Consider the following 16,047-nt stretch of genomic DNA (forward strand, 5'->3'; position numbering starts at 1 on the left):
TCCTAGTGGGTATTAATTCATTTTTTTCATTTGGAACAACAGTTATACCTCCTTTCTTAGGCACCACATGAGCCGAACTTACCCACGAACTATCTGAAATTAGATAAATAACTCATGCATCTAGTAGTTTCATCATCTCTTGCCTCACTACCTCCTTCATAGTTGAATTAAGTCTTCTTTGAGGTTGGACAACAGGCTTGCAATTTTCTTCAAATAAAATTTTGTGCATGCAAAAAGAAGGATCTATACCTTTCAAATCTGAAATCTGCCATCCTAGTGCAGATTTGTGCTCTCTTAACACTCTCAAAAGCTTTTCTTCTTGATCTTTCTGCAGATTGTTGTTTATTATTATAGGTTTGTTATGGCCCTCTTTAAGAAACACATACCTCAAATGAGAGGGTAATTGCTTGAGCTCCACTTTGGACTCTTCTTTCTTCTTCTCTTCTTGATGTAGTTCTTCCTTGAGTTGGTTTATTTCATTGTTCATACAAGGAAGGGAATCTAATTGCAGAATGCAGTCTTTCACTTCCTCATCTTGCTCTTCATGAATACTACATTTTGTTGCGGCTAATATGCTTTCCAAGACTGCACTTTCATCATTTTTCTCCAATGAATGTGGTATCACAGCATCTATCACATCAATCTTCATGCAGCTCATATCATCACTTGGATGTTTGATGGCCTCAAATACATTAAAAATGACTTTCTTCTCTTGACTCTTAGCATTAATTCACCTTTCTGCACATCTATTAAGGCTCTCCCTATTGGTAAGAATGGCCTTCCTAATATGAGAGGGATATCTGCATCTACCTCCATATCAAGTATAACAAAGTCTACAGGGAATATAAACTTGTCTACCTTGACTAAAAGGTCTTCCACTACTCCATAGGGATATATATAAGATCTGTCTGCAAGTTGAAGTTTTATCCCTGTTGACTTTACCTCTTCAATTCCCAGCTTCTTCATAATAGCTAAAGGCATTAAATTTATGCTTGCTCCCAAGTTACAAAGAGCTTTTCCTATTGTGTAGTTTCCAATAGAGCAGGGTATGCTAAATGACCATGGATCCTTCAACTTTTGAGGCAGTTTTCTCTGCAAAATGGCACTGCACTCTTCAGTGAGTGGTACCAATTTTTCCATGTCCAGCTTCCTTTTTTTAGACAAGAGCTCTTTCATAAACTTTGCATATGAAGGCATTTGTTCTAATGCCTCTACAAATGGTATATTAATTTGGAGCCTCTTGAACATATCAATGAACCTTTCAAACTGCTTTTCATGTCTAGGATCTTGTACTCTTTTTGGAAAAGGTAATCTCTTGTACTGCTCTTCATTAATAGGTTTGCAGGCCTGCTTAAATCTCTGTGTCTTGCCCCTTTTTTCTTACTTGTTTCTGTAGTTTTCTTCATCATCTCCTCTCTTTAACATAGTATATTTTCCACTTTCAAAATCTTCTTGTTTCAGCTCACTCTCTTCCTTCGAATTGGTGGTTTCATCTTTCTTTCTTGGGCTGGAAACTACTGCTCTACTTCTAGTGGTTATAGCTTAGCATTGCTCCTTTGGATTCACTATTGTGCTGCTAGGAAACCTTCCTTCATCTTTATTTGCAAGTTGCTCAGCCAACTGCCCAAGTTGTGTTTCTACCTTCTTTATAGAACTTTCTTGATTTTTGAAATTAGTTTCTGTCACCTTCATAAATTGCAGGAGTGTTTCTTCTATTCCATTCACTTTCTCACTCAAGGGTCTTGAATTTCAGTACCCTTGGTTTTTCTGAAATTGTGCAGAAGAACTTCTTTGAAAATATTGTTGCTGGACTTGAGGAGCTGCACTTTGGAAAGGTGAAGTAGCTGTATTTCCTCTTGCAGTAGAATTCTGTGGATTCCACTTAGAAAATTGTTGTCTTCTATTGTTATTTAGCTAGAAACTAGGTGGATATGGTTGTTGTGGCCTTTGATAATTGCCCATATAGTTAACTTGATCAGGTTGTTCTATAACTGTGGGATCACGAGCTCTATTCACATGGTTGCCACCACAGAAATCACAACTCATTTGTGAATTTTGAACCACACCAGTCTACATGTTACTTATTTGTTGAGTCAAGGCAGCAATTTGTTCAGAAAATTGTTGATTCTGAAGTTGATTTTGAGCAAACATGGCTTCTATGGATTTTACATCATATCCTCCTCTCCTTGAAACTTGTCTTTCATTTATATTTTAATAGATCGAAGATGCCATCATTTCTATGATTTGCTAGGCTTCTTCCAAAGTCTTTGAACTCAATGAACCACCAGTTGCTGCATCTATCATGGTTTTAGTTGCGACAGTCATTCCATTATAGAATGTTTCAAGTTGCATCCACTCAGGTATGCAGTGATGAGGACATTTCCTTAATAACTCCTTGTATCTTTCCCATGCCTCATACAAAGGCTTTCCATCTTGCTGAACAAAAGATGTAATCTCCCCTCTGATTTTTGCAGTTTTTGAAGGGGAAAATACTTTATTAGAAACTTTTTCACCAAATCAGCCCATGTTGCTATACTCTCTTGTGGCTGGGCTTGAAGCCAGCACTTGGCTTTATCCCTTAATGAGAATGGGAATAATCTAATTTGATTGCATCCTCACTTACCCCATTGATTCTAATTGTGTCACAAAGTTGCAAGAAATTGGAGATGTGCAGATTTGGATCATCTGAATGGTTTCCTGCAAACTGGTCCTGTTCTACCAGATTTAGAAGTGCAGGTTTTATCTCAAAGTGGTTGCCCTGAATTGTAGGTCTCAGAATAGAAGAACTGAATCCTTGTAAATTATGAACTGCATAGTCCCCTAATGTTCTCAGTTTTAGTTGTTCTCCCATCTTTATTTGTCTTGCAATCTGACTGGGTTGAGGTGGTGGTATAGAAATTTCGTGTTCCTCTCTTTGAACTGAATCCTTGTAAATTAGGAACTGCATAGTCCCCTAATGTTCTCAGTCTTAGTTGTTCTCCCATCTTTATTTGTCTTGGAATCTGACTGGGTTGAGGTGGTGGTGTAGAAATTTCATGTTCCTTTCTTTGAATTTGCTTAAATCTTGCTTCACTTCTTAACCTCCTTAGAGTTTAGTCTATGTCTAGATCAAATACCAAAGTGGCTTTATTTTTGTTTTTCCCTCACATATACAAATCAAAATTAACAAGTTAAACTAAAATTCAATAGTAAGATATACACTCACAAAGATTATGTAGAAAATATCAGCAAAAGCATACAAAATTCAAGTCTAGCAACTACAGAATTATGCAGAGTTGCAGAATCATGCAGAAATTATCTACTGTATCCTACACTTATCTTTAAAAATCAGAACAGAGTACTTGAATATAATACTAACTACAGAGAAAAATTAAGAAAACAAAAACTCAATCTAGCAATTTTTCTATTACTAATGATATTGGAACTCAAATTCTCCGGCAACGGCGCCAAAAACTTGTTATTCACAATTCTAAACACTAGCAAGTGCACTAGGAATTGCAGCAAGGAATGAGTAAATTTAAGATCCAAGTATTGTCTCCATAGGGAATTAGGAATTCAATTATCAATTCACAAAGCAAACACTAGTTGAGTGATACAAATTTGGAAAGGATGTAACATATAAAAGCAATGAACCAGAACAATACAAAAAATTAAACTTGCAGTAAAAACAGAATATGAAAGTTGTGATGAAATAAGATAGAAATGAAGAATAGTTAGGAATTTACTTCACAAGAATGTCAATATTGATTCAACTATACTTCTGAATATTCAAGCAATTGGTTAGTTGACAATCAGTTTCACATATAACTAGTCAAAGGTTAATCCCTTAACTCATTGACCCTAACAATCCACTAATCCCCCCTAATCTCTTAGGTGGAGTTCAATTTCATGTTGCATTGAGAGTTAGAACCGTAGGATTGCAGAATTAAGTGTACTTATCCCTAAGAAATCCCTAATTCTAGTTGTTAATTCAGATCAGAGAATCAAATCCAATTCCTATTGGCAAATGTTCCTCTTTGATTAATCAAATGAATTCTCATTCAAAGATCACGTAAAGTACAGAATTAACAACTCAATTAATCCAAAAACTCAAATTTCAGAAGCAAGAATCAAATCAATACATTAATTCAAGTTCCATAAACTCCTAACTACAAAGAATTACATAAACATTATGACAGAGAAAGAGAAAGAAGGAGAAGAAGAGGAAAAACTCAGAAAAGCCATAGCCACGAGCTCTAATCCAATCCCTCTTCTTGAAGCTTCGAGGTTCGACCCCACTCCTCTCTCTCACTCTCTCCTGACGAGAATCTAACAGAAAAAATGGAAGATGAACAAAAGACCTCGAGTTCTGAGCTTAAGACATGTATTTATAGAAATCCCGATTCTGCGTCTTGTCACTCTTGCTGATAATAGTGGCCACGCAGACGCTCATGTGGTTTCTGGAGACTGGAACTATCACTTTTGCTGCTAAGAGTTGCAACGCAGAAGGTCGAGATGTTGTGCATAATCACTTTTATGAGTAAAAGTGGTCACGCACAACTTGTCAACTTGAGGGCTTTCTGGAACATCCACTTTCAATGATAAAAGTGGTTACGCAGAATACTCTAAAATTTTGCCTTCTCTGAAACATTCACTTTTGCCAGTAAGAGTGACCATGCAAAGCTTGCTGAAGTTTTGCCTTCTCTGGAATGCTCACTTTCGCTGATAAAAGTGGTTATGCATAGCCTGCTGAGTCTGAGGCTTCTCTGGAACACTCACTTTTGCTGGTAAAAGTGGTTATGCCCAGACTTTACTTCTTCCTTGAGCTCTGGAGTGATCACTTTCATTGACAATAGTGATCACGCCCAGCCTGCATTTCATTGTTCTTGTGTTTTGGAGTCCAAAACTGCTATTCTTCCTCTTCCTTCCATTGATATTCCATTTCCATGAACGTAGCTCAGATTATTGTTACAAAAACAAGCATAAATTTCACAAATGTTAAGCTAACTACATAATAAAACAAAACCTTTAATCATTCTATTTTTCTAGTTTTTCTGTTGTTTCTTACATGTTTTCCTTAGCAAATGGGTTAGAATCACACTAAAATATGAGTCAAAAGATGGATTCATCAATAACATCTTAAATTTAATTTCTAAAATAAATAAATTTAGCAATAATGAAAATGATAAAATTTTTCATTCAATTAGTTCTCAACACATAGTTCAATAAGGTCTTTCAAAATAAGGGTGGATTACAATTCAAATCAAGTAATTACTACAGGACTTAATTAATACATTTCAGTTTCAAAAATAAATATTCTAAGCCCTATAGTAGTATCATCCATCCTTCACTGAGCTCGGTGCTAATCGTCTTAGTCACCTAAAAAATAAATGTAAAGGTGATTACTCTACACTATCACACACAAGCATAAAGACTTACTTCACACATTTCACCCATTTACCAACAGAATTCCAGAACATGCATCATACAAACATGAAATAACACTTTCAACATTCCATTCCAATTCACATACAGGTGTGTTCATTGCACTATCAAATAATCCACACACATGTGTGCTCACTGCACGTAGCCACACTCACTGTGGCATTATGATCACAGATTCTTGATGCCCTCAACCTCAGGGACTTATTCAGTTTTAAACCATGGATGGTCGCTAGATAGCTCCATCCCCACGGATACGTGTGCGGTACTGAGCCCCCCAAGCAAAGGCATTAGTCAAAGGCCGAGTCAAGAGTAAAGTGGGTGACCTGTAGTGCACCCACGCTCACTATTGGTGTCACAACCACCCTCTCTTCCCTGAGGCATTTCTATCGCCCCATCTTCTACACCCTATTGTATCACTGAACCATTCATAGTTTTTCAAACATTTCAAGCACAATCATAGTCAAAATATCATTCACACATATTAATCCACATTCTCAATCAATGGCATGTTCACACATATCAACTACACATACTTTCAATCATTTTATCACAATTAACATCATACATCACACATTATGCTCAATATCAATCACATTGCGTTCCTCACAAGTTTTCATCACAATCCAATCAAAATCAAATCATTTTCATCACACATTGTCCAATCTCTACCACATTATGCTCAAACACACAACTTTCATCAAAATACCATTTTCCCCACGTTCTATTTTAATTACAACTTAATAAATTACAACATAAACAAAATTTGTAACACAATGAGATAGGGTAGAGTCTTCCCTTACCTCAAATTGAAGACCCAACATGAAATCTACGATGGAAGTATTCTTCACACAGATTTTCGTCCTAAATAGAGGGAAAAACCCCATGAGAAACCAAAAAGAACTGAGAAAGGATGGAAAATCATAAACCATAACTCTCAAATTTACCTTCAAACGTTTCAAACGTGATTCCAACCCTCAATCTTGCACCCGAACAGCTTTCGAGGCAATTTAAACCGGGAAATAAGGTTTTGAGTCGAGAGAATCGAAGAGATTTCAAAGAGAGGAATAGGAAATGAATTTTTCAAATTCTAAACCCCTCAAATACCTCTCTAGTCGCAATGCTCTTGCTACAACAAGACATCCCTCGCTGTAGTGACACCCTCTCTCACTACAGCAATAATATCAGAAGAGACTGCACTTTGATTTCTAAAAAATCTCGCTACAGCGAGACTGCACCTAGAAATGCACCATTTTCTGTTGCTTTCTCGCTACAACAAAAATGCAACATAATCACCTTCTTCTCCTAGGACCTTCTCGCTACAGCGAGAACGCCACAAACTCATGCTTTACGCCCAGGGCCTTCTCGCTACAGCGAGAATCCACCTGCTATAGCAAGAATACCTCTACAACACACACTTAGCTTATTCTCCAATCAACAAAATCAATCACAAGTCAAATATCCTCATCCAATTCACATATATTCTCACACGTGTATTCGCATCATCACACAATTAAATGTATATATCCACATCATCATATTCACATTCAACTCATCACACAATCAAATGCACATTCAAACATCAATTCACACACACACATACACATATATTAATAATCAAACAACATTATAAAATTTGGGGCGTTACAATATGTGTATTGTTTGTTGCATGTGCTATTTCCTCCTTGCTTCACTCATGGATGCCATTAAAAACTACATGCATGATGATTTTCTTTTCATCCCTCAATATTCTAATTAAACCTAATCATTGACTAATGCTTTGATGCTTACGTGGGTGCGATTGTGGGTAGAGTTCATTGCATGTCACCGATGATTCATTATTTTCATGTTACCTATGTGAATGTGCTTTCTTTATTGGTTGTGATGGATGTTACTAAACGAAACTGTACTGCATGTTGGTGCCAAAAGAGAAGGAAATTCTTGCTAAACGCAGTGGGTGCCAAAATACACGTATTCACATTAAGTGTTAAATTTATAATGATTAGTAGGTCCTTTTTCTGCTATCCTGAATTAAGGTTTCCTGTGTGTGTTTGAATTAAGAACTAATAGCTTTAAAATTTATGAATGTATGATAATGGAATTGAATAGTTCTCTATATTTTATTTTAGAATGTAATGAAATGCATCTTTGAATTTGTTCAAATTTTATTGAATTAGCATAAAGATTTTATGCAGAGGAAAGACCCAATCGATTGACCAACTTTAATACCCATTCACTACTTTGAATACATCTGAATTTATACATGTTTTATAATGATATCCTTGATTTATCAATTAAGAAGCATTACTTTACATTCTATTATAATTTGTAAAACGCATCTCTGCTACATGTTTATTTTTGCATCAAACATAAGAAAATATCATTCTATATGTAAAGCGATCTGGTGCTACATTTTATTGCATGACCTTTTTCACATAAGGCTATTATTTTTATATTTTTCCACCTAGTTATCTATGCATAAAAAGAAATATTAATCTGCCTGTTGCACCTTATCACCTAATTATTTCTAACATGAAGGAAAGAATTATATAGCACATTACTACATTTTGCATACTGCACCCTGTTGCCCAACTATTTTTACATCAAAAGATTTATTCTCTTACATTTTCTACATTATATATATATATATATATATATATATATACATATACGATTCTGTCCTTAAAGGGGATATTTTTAGTACTTATCTCATGTCAAAATCTGCATCAAAAGGAGCATTTACTACATGTCATTGCCTCCACATGTTTCTGCATCAAAGAGGGCATTTTTCTACACTAAACCACATACAAATTTTGTATTAAAAGAAATATTTTTTTTGCACCCTGTTGCATATATATACCTGTCTGCATTAAGAAGAGGATTTTCTACACTATATACACTATACCGTGTGTACATATTAGCAAAAATCTCTAACGTGAAAGTTATAACATGTTCACAACCCTTAGATAATGTAGATTCTGTGTTGATTGCCTTCTGTTTGATTAGACTAATGAGGTTACCTTATATATCTCTAGCTCACGGAATAGGCATGATGATTTGACTGTGTATATTGTTAATTCTACCTTGATGTATAACTGTTGATTTCAAAACGAACTCTAGTCTGAATGTATATACACATGTGTTAGCATGATCAGTTGAAAGTGTATATTTCTCAAAAGAGAAAGGTCGTACGATTTTGAAATTATGGTGTGATAATAGTTGAGATCTCTACAGAGTTATATTGAAATTGCATGTTTAAAGTGTCACACTCAACTCGATGAAATATGCAGAATGTTATTAGCCCCTGAACCACTGATTGGATTACAAAAATACACACACACACACACATGTATACATAGACATTTGCAATTGCTTGAGCCATAATCTAGTTTTGAAATGATTGGTTTCCTTTACTTGTGCGCGATTTAATATTCAATAGAGATGTTAAAGGTGTTGTGTTTTGTCAATTCATTCTTTGTGTTATGGACCTGGTCCTTGGATCTGTGATGAGTGAAAACCTCAGTGTGAAATTGATTATATGCCTGAATGTGATATCCTCCGAAAGAAAGAGAAAGTTGAACGATGTGATGATAATGATGAAATGTGGAAGGCTAATTAAATTAATTTGTTTGTCGATGCATCATGACATGTGCTAAGTTGTCAAGGTTACAGTTTGGCACAACTGCGGGATGTGGGGTGTTCAGGTTCAAGGGAGAACCTTGGGGGTAGTGAGGGGGGTTGACCCAATGGTACAAAGTAGTTTGGGACCGGGTCACATTGCTCGTAAACTTGCACTAATCCTGACATGAGCAAGTATTACTAGAGTCGTGGTAGGTCCATTCCTGAATCAGGGATGCCTTTGGCAGGTATTGTCGACATATATATATATATATATATATATATATATTCTTAATGTGCTGGGATGTAAAGTATGGAATGTAGTCCTCTAACCGCCTCTGAAGTTAAAAGAAAGAAATTGTAAAGATTATGATGATGTTTCGAGTGACTGGGATCCCCATGCATTGTATCATGTGATTAAATAAAGAGTGAATCTCACAAGGAGCTCGCATCATGCATCATCCGACATATACGTGATTGTGTTATGTGTTTGATTGGTTAAATTGTTGGACATTTGGTGCTATGAATGTGATTGAGAATAAACTCATTGTATGGATTGTTGTGTGACTTGAATTGTTTTATTCATTGCATGGACACACCCTCTTGTATGTTTTGTGTCTTTCTTTGTTTGCTTGCTTGTTGTGTGTGTGTGCACAGAGGAACCGAGACTTAATCAAAGTGCAGATCCTACCATTAAGGATATGCGGTGCTACGATTCATTCTTGCAATGGTGTATCTCTCGCATAATGATAACCTTGCGTGCAACTCATTAAGTCCTCCAGGCGCATGGTCGAATTCTGCAGAAAGACATACTTCCTCTGATTGTTTTTTTTTGTGATTGTAGTCTTTGTATAAATATAGTTTTGGGACTGCTCTTAGGCTTAAATAGAGTTAATGACTATTTTGAGTTGTACCTCATATTCTATAAGTATCAATTACTGTATCTTTATTGAAAATAAGATTATTTTGTATTAAATGATTATCTACGTATTTATTTATGAAAGTGTTATTTTCAAACCATAGGTTATGTTTGAAAAAAGAAAAAGAGGATTTCCATATATGATTTTATGAATGACTAAAGTTTTTGAGTATTTATGTATGAATGGCTCTTAAACAACAACTAGGTGTTGCTTGTCCATATAGCATAACTATAATTCGTATATGCGTATATTAATTTGTTTATAAAACGTACGAGCATATCTGGATGTTAACTCTCTCATATGAGAATATGATTGTTAACGCACATTTAAGCTTAAATAGAGGGTCGCATGTCACTTCGCGCAGCGGAAGCGTTAGGGATGTTACATACAATATTCGCATAAAATTTTAAAAGTATTGAAATAATGTCAATTACCCAGATAGACAAGTTTATACAAGTAAGGTGCCTTGAGTCTTCGCAGAAAATTGGCAACAATGTGCCTGATGGGTTCCTACTGAACAATATCTACGTAATATTTGAACATCAAGAACCAATTCATCATTGTGATAAGCCTAAACAACATCCAACGTCCAACTGATCCTCAAACAGTGTCACACATTGCTACACACCATTGTGACAAGGCTTCATATAAGGCTTCCCATTGACCAAATATGTTTTCAATTGCCTTTTGCTTTGCCATCCACGCTTTTTGATATGTTGTTGTGTAACCATATCGAGCTTGAACTTCACTAATCACTAATCTTATCTTAAAATAAGAATCAAATTCAATCATTGACTTAATACATTATGCAATTATCTTTACATCCAACTTTTTATGATCTTACAAAATCCTTGCCTGTGTACAACTGTGTGGCCTATTATACTTTCTTATTTCACAAAAATATTTGTTCTTCTTCAAACTAGCTTGAAAAAGTCATCCACAATCAATGCCATAGCTGACACATTTATAATAAAATGTATTTAGTTATGACTCAAAAACTTTGTAGTCCACTCCTTTTGATATACTCTAATGCTTAATTGTTCATATAATAGCTTCCTTGTCATTAAATTGCATTCCAACATACAACTCTCCATCTATCTCACAATGACCTATAAAACATAAAAAGAAACTAAATATCATCCACACAATGAAAGATAAATTTACTACAAATATAATAAAACATGCCAACATACCTAAGTTAGCATACTTTGAAAATTCAAGAACTTGCATAGCATTAAAATCTAAAGCACGCATAGCACGCATGAACGATGGGTCTCCATACAAATGTTGGCCAATCATCGAGTTTGATAAATGGGAGTCCTCATCATTTGCATCACCATCCAGTTTACCATCATTACTACCCTCACTACTTTCATAATCTCCTTTGAAGTTGTCATTGTCCCTTTTGATGTTGCTCTGTTCTCATTCAATATCTCTGTTAGGAACAATGCTCATATATGCACCAATTGCAATTTGTTTAAAAATAATATACAACTCAATCAAAGGATTTGTGTTATGATGCTCGTAATAAATCTGAAACATTTGTTGAATATCATTATCGTTACTTATTGCTATCACTTGGTATTGCATCAAACCTCCAAAAATAGAGATTGGACACCTGTAAGTTATACTCTCCAATGTTTTTTGAGTTTCCAGTTCAATATACAAAAGCAATATTTTAGTGCTTCAAATGATATATTATAAGAAATATCAATGCAAGTTGGCTTCTGACACGTAAATTTCACACCTTCACTCATATTTGGAACAATTTCATCATTAAAATAGACTATTGTATTTTTACTCTTTTTTTTTTCAATTATAAAGAATGAGAAATGAGAATTCATAAATGTGGAATGAACAGTTATGTTTAAGATGCAATTCGCTACAAATACAAATGGGTAAATATAGACAATTTTTTAAAACTCACTAATGGTGTTTTTTGGAAATTTTTCTTTCAAAAACTCTGTAGTGACAACTTTTTAATGTATAAAAAAAATATTTTTCTACTCTAAAAGTTGCCAATGACAAACTTTAAAAAAATAAGAAATAATTTTTTCTATCCTAAAAGTCGCAATGGCATTTTTAACTCTAAACTAATATTTCATTTTTCAAAAATTCACTTGCAATTTTTCCTAAATCTCATATTTATGTAATATTGGTTAGAAACCTATTTGCTAATACTTTCATGATAAAAATGTCATATTTAAAAAAAATCCTAAATTATGAACTATTTTTATTTTTATTTTTTTCCTCTTTTTAATTAAAATATTTTGTTTACAAATTTAAAAACACTATATTCTCTTTGAAGAGTTAATTTTTTTTTTTCAAATTTAAACTCTCATTTCACTCTAGAATTATAATTTTGTTTTTCAAAATCAAACACACTTTTTCTTAGACCAATTTTTGCTTTTGCCTTATCCTTTCTCGCACAACTCTCTCTCTGCCTCCCCAAGCTTGAATTTGTTGTTAGATTATTATTATTAATACGATTATGGATTATCATTAATTAATTATTCATAACATATATTTAAATTTATAATATTAATTATTATTACTATTATTATTATTATTTAATTATATTTTTTATTTACCAACTGATGGATAATATTACTTTGAGCTATTTTTTTAATAAATTGTGATGGGTCAGTTATTAGACAAGCCTATTGAGAGGTATTGGTCTCATCTAAGATTTCATTATATGCTATCCTTTTATGTTATGAGAGGCGAACCAAACTAAAGATATGGATCAAGAATTGATTTCGGGGACATAATCCTAAATCAAAAGCTAACTTTAATGCATGCTATAATTTGTATCTTGAATTTGCTTATTCTTTAAAATTCAACAATTAGTATTAGAACCTCGTTAAGATATGAATTATAATTGCTTATATATACCCTATTATTTGCTTATATTTAGTTATTAAAATACTATGTAATTTTATGTACCATTTTCAAAATTTCTTAAGGGTTTTTCTTCTTGGCATCCGCACAAACATCATATCTAAATTTCATAGACTTTCGTTTGGTATGTAATGAGAATTTTGAATTTCTTTTTTAAAAGAACTTAAGAACCTTAATTAAAATTTCTCTTAAATTCTTGAAAACAAACTATTTGTATGAAAAAATTGATTTAGGATTTTCTTTATTAAACATAATCACATTTCAGTATACACTTAAAGGATATTTGTAAACTATTTTTTTATGAAACATATGAATAATAAATGAATATTGCACGAATTAGAATGAATGTTGAATAGCAAGACAATTTTCCTATAAATTCTGTAAGTTAATAACGTCGATGCAACCATGTCGATCATAGGATGTGCTTTAGACTTCGTGCCTAACTTTATCCTAGTGGATTACAATTTTTTTTAATCAATGCTGCTATATGTTTTTAATGAATACACATTTGGTTTATTTTTTATATATTGAATAAATTAAGCTTTCACATATTGAATAAATTATGTTGTATTTTTTGACCTTGTATCACTAAAAATTAAAATTCCTATTAGTTTGACATTTTTCCAGATTTTTAAAATACTGTAACTATTTATCATTAATTAATTAAAATTTAAATTAATTACTTTATGTTGTACTCTCGGTATTTGGTCTAAAATGTTTTGCGCATGACATACATTCTATGTCTGACATTATCATGTTATATATTATCCCGATTAACATGTTGCATTATAAATTTAATATATTAGATCCTTATATGTATTAAAGTATGCCTATTGATGTTAATTAATGTACACTTTATAGCATTATGAATTTTTTATGATATTTGGACATGATAATTATTTTCATTTTATGTGATTGTAAGTCTACCTATCATGGGTTATAGTTATACATAATGTATTTAGAATGTCTGATTATTTATCTCATTATAAATTTAGTGTTGCATTATTGATACGATTGACATGTAAATATAATGCATTTCTATTTTGCTTATGTCAATTATTTTCTAACGTCCTATCAATGTTAGTTTTCTAGTGTCATAAGCTTGTGTGTTATATTGTTATAAATTTTTTTATTTATTATAGTTTGAGACCCTTAGGCAGAATTATAATAATTGAGAAATTTTTTATTAAGGCATATTTTGGTTGTGAATATAGGATCATTTAATTATCTTTTGCATGACTAATCATATTAAATGATTCTTTACTTTGATTGATTTCACCCTCTTTGCCTATGCAATTGACTTCTGTCAAAACATTGAATGGGACAAACTATAAGGATTAGAAGGAGTCCTTGGATCTCTAACTTGTTATCACCAACATGGACTTAGCCCTAACTAAGAAAAAATGAGCCTCTAGCTTTCACTACTAGATCCACTGCTACCCAAAAGGCCTTTTATGAGAAGTGGAAACCCTCTAATAGGGTCTGTCTCATGGTCATGAAGTATACCATGGAGAAATTCATCAGGCAAAGTATCCAAGAAAGGAATAATGTTAAAGATTTTTTGAAATCTGTTGGCAATGAATTTCAAACCTATGACAAAGAAGTAAAGGGCCAGTACTTGTCTTTACTTGAGAAGACAAAGTATAAGAGTGTCAGTAGAGTAAGTGAGTATATGATGAAGAAAGCCCATTATTATAACAAACTAAAACCACTGAAAGTGAATCTTGGTGATGACTATTTAATCTGGAAGATTCTGGATTCTCTTCCCCCTCAGTTTGACATGTTGAAGACGTCCTACCATAGATATAAGTAGCTAGAATGGAAGATAGATGATGTGATTGCCATTGTCACTCAAGAAGAAGAAAACATGAAGAAGACCAAGTCTCACACTGTTCAGTTTGTTACTTCCTCTTCTAGTGCTAAGAACAAGACAAAAAGGGATTATAAGGGAAAGCCTCATTTTGAGACTCATGTTGGGAGGGATAAAAGGAGGAAAGCACCTGTCAACTTGGGACCCAAGAAAAATTCCTTTAAAGGGAGCTGCAAATAGTGCAATAATTATGGTCACAAGGTGGATGATTATTTTTTCTTGAAGAAGAAACTTGAGAAACAAGTTATACCCCTAGCTCTAGTATGTTTTGAATCTAATATCATTGATATTCCTCTCAATTCTTGGTGGCTAGACTCAAGTGCCACTATTCATATTGTGAATTCTTTACAGGGATTCACAAGTCTGAGAAAGACAAATGATGTAGAATCTAAGATTATCATGGGAGATGGAGCTAGAGCAGCTGTGAAAGACATAGGAATAGTTTCTTTATGTTTACCTTCTAGACATGTTTTGATGTTGAAGGATGTTGTTTATGTACCTTCCATTAGAAGGAAGTTCATTTTAGTTTCAGCCTTAGATAGGGACGGTTATTTTATTACTTTTAGTAATGGAAAACTAGTTGTTTCTTTCAAATCCATTGTTGTTGCTTTTGGAGTTTTATGTGATGGGCTATATATGTTAACTGACATGACTACTAATTCTGTTGTTAGACCAAAAATGTGGTAGGATTGATGAGAACTGTTCTATATTATGGCACAAACGTCTAGGGCATATTTCTAAGCCTCAGATTCAAAGATTAATCAAAGAAAATGATCTAGACTTTTCTGATTTCGACACTTATATTAATTGCATTAAAGGCAAGTTCTCTGCCAAAGTTAAATAAAATTTCTGGTAGGCATGATGATGTGTTACAGTTGATTCTTACTGATATATGTGGGCCTATGACACTTACTACTTTGGATGGATATAGGGATGGCAATGGGTAAAATACCCGATGGGCACCCGCAAAATTTACCCATAATGGGTAGGGTATTTACCCGCTATACGGGTACGGGTACGGGTATGGGTATGGGTAAAAACCCGCAAATTTTAATGGGGATGGGTGCGGGTATGGGTATCTAAGTACCCACCCCGCCCCATACCCGCATATATATATATATATATGCTTGAACTTTATTCTACAATTATGCATTAAATTTTTGTATTATTATATTACTTATGTGAAGTTATATAAGATTAATATAAAAATATATTTAATAATAAAGTAAACCAAAAAATTTATTTTAGTTTATATTTTTAATAGAAAAATTTATTTACTATTTTATATCATTTAATTAGGCTAACACAATTTAATTA

At 33.4% G+C, this 16,047-nt stretch overlaps 1 non-coding gene across 1 annotated transcript; it reads left to right on the forward strand.

Moving 5' to 3' along the window:
* Positions 1-2,362: 2,362 nt before the first annotated feature.
* Positions 2,363-2,469, forward strand: LOC113873976. Its single transcript, XR_003506040.1, has one exon. It is a non-coding gene; the product is annotated as a small nucleolar RNA R71 (small nucleolar RNA).
* Positions 2,470-16,047: the final 13,578 nt, after the last annotated feature.

Source organism: Abrus precatorius, unplaced genomic scaffold, assembly GCF_003935025.1.
Source record: "Abrus precatorius isolate BTA unplaced genomic scaffold, Abrus_2018 Scaffold7, whole genome shotgun sequence".
NCBI classification, from domain to species: Eukaryota; Viridiplantae; Streptophyta; class Magnoliopsida; order Fabales; family Fabaceae; genus Abrus; species Abrus precatorius.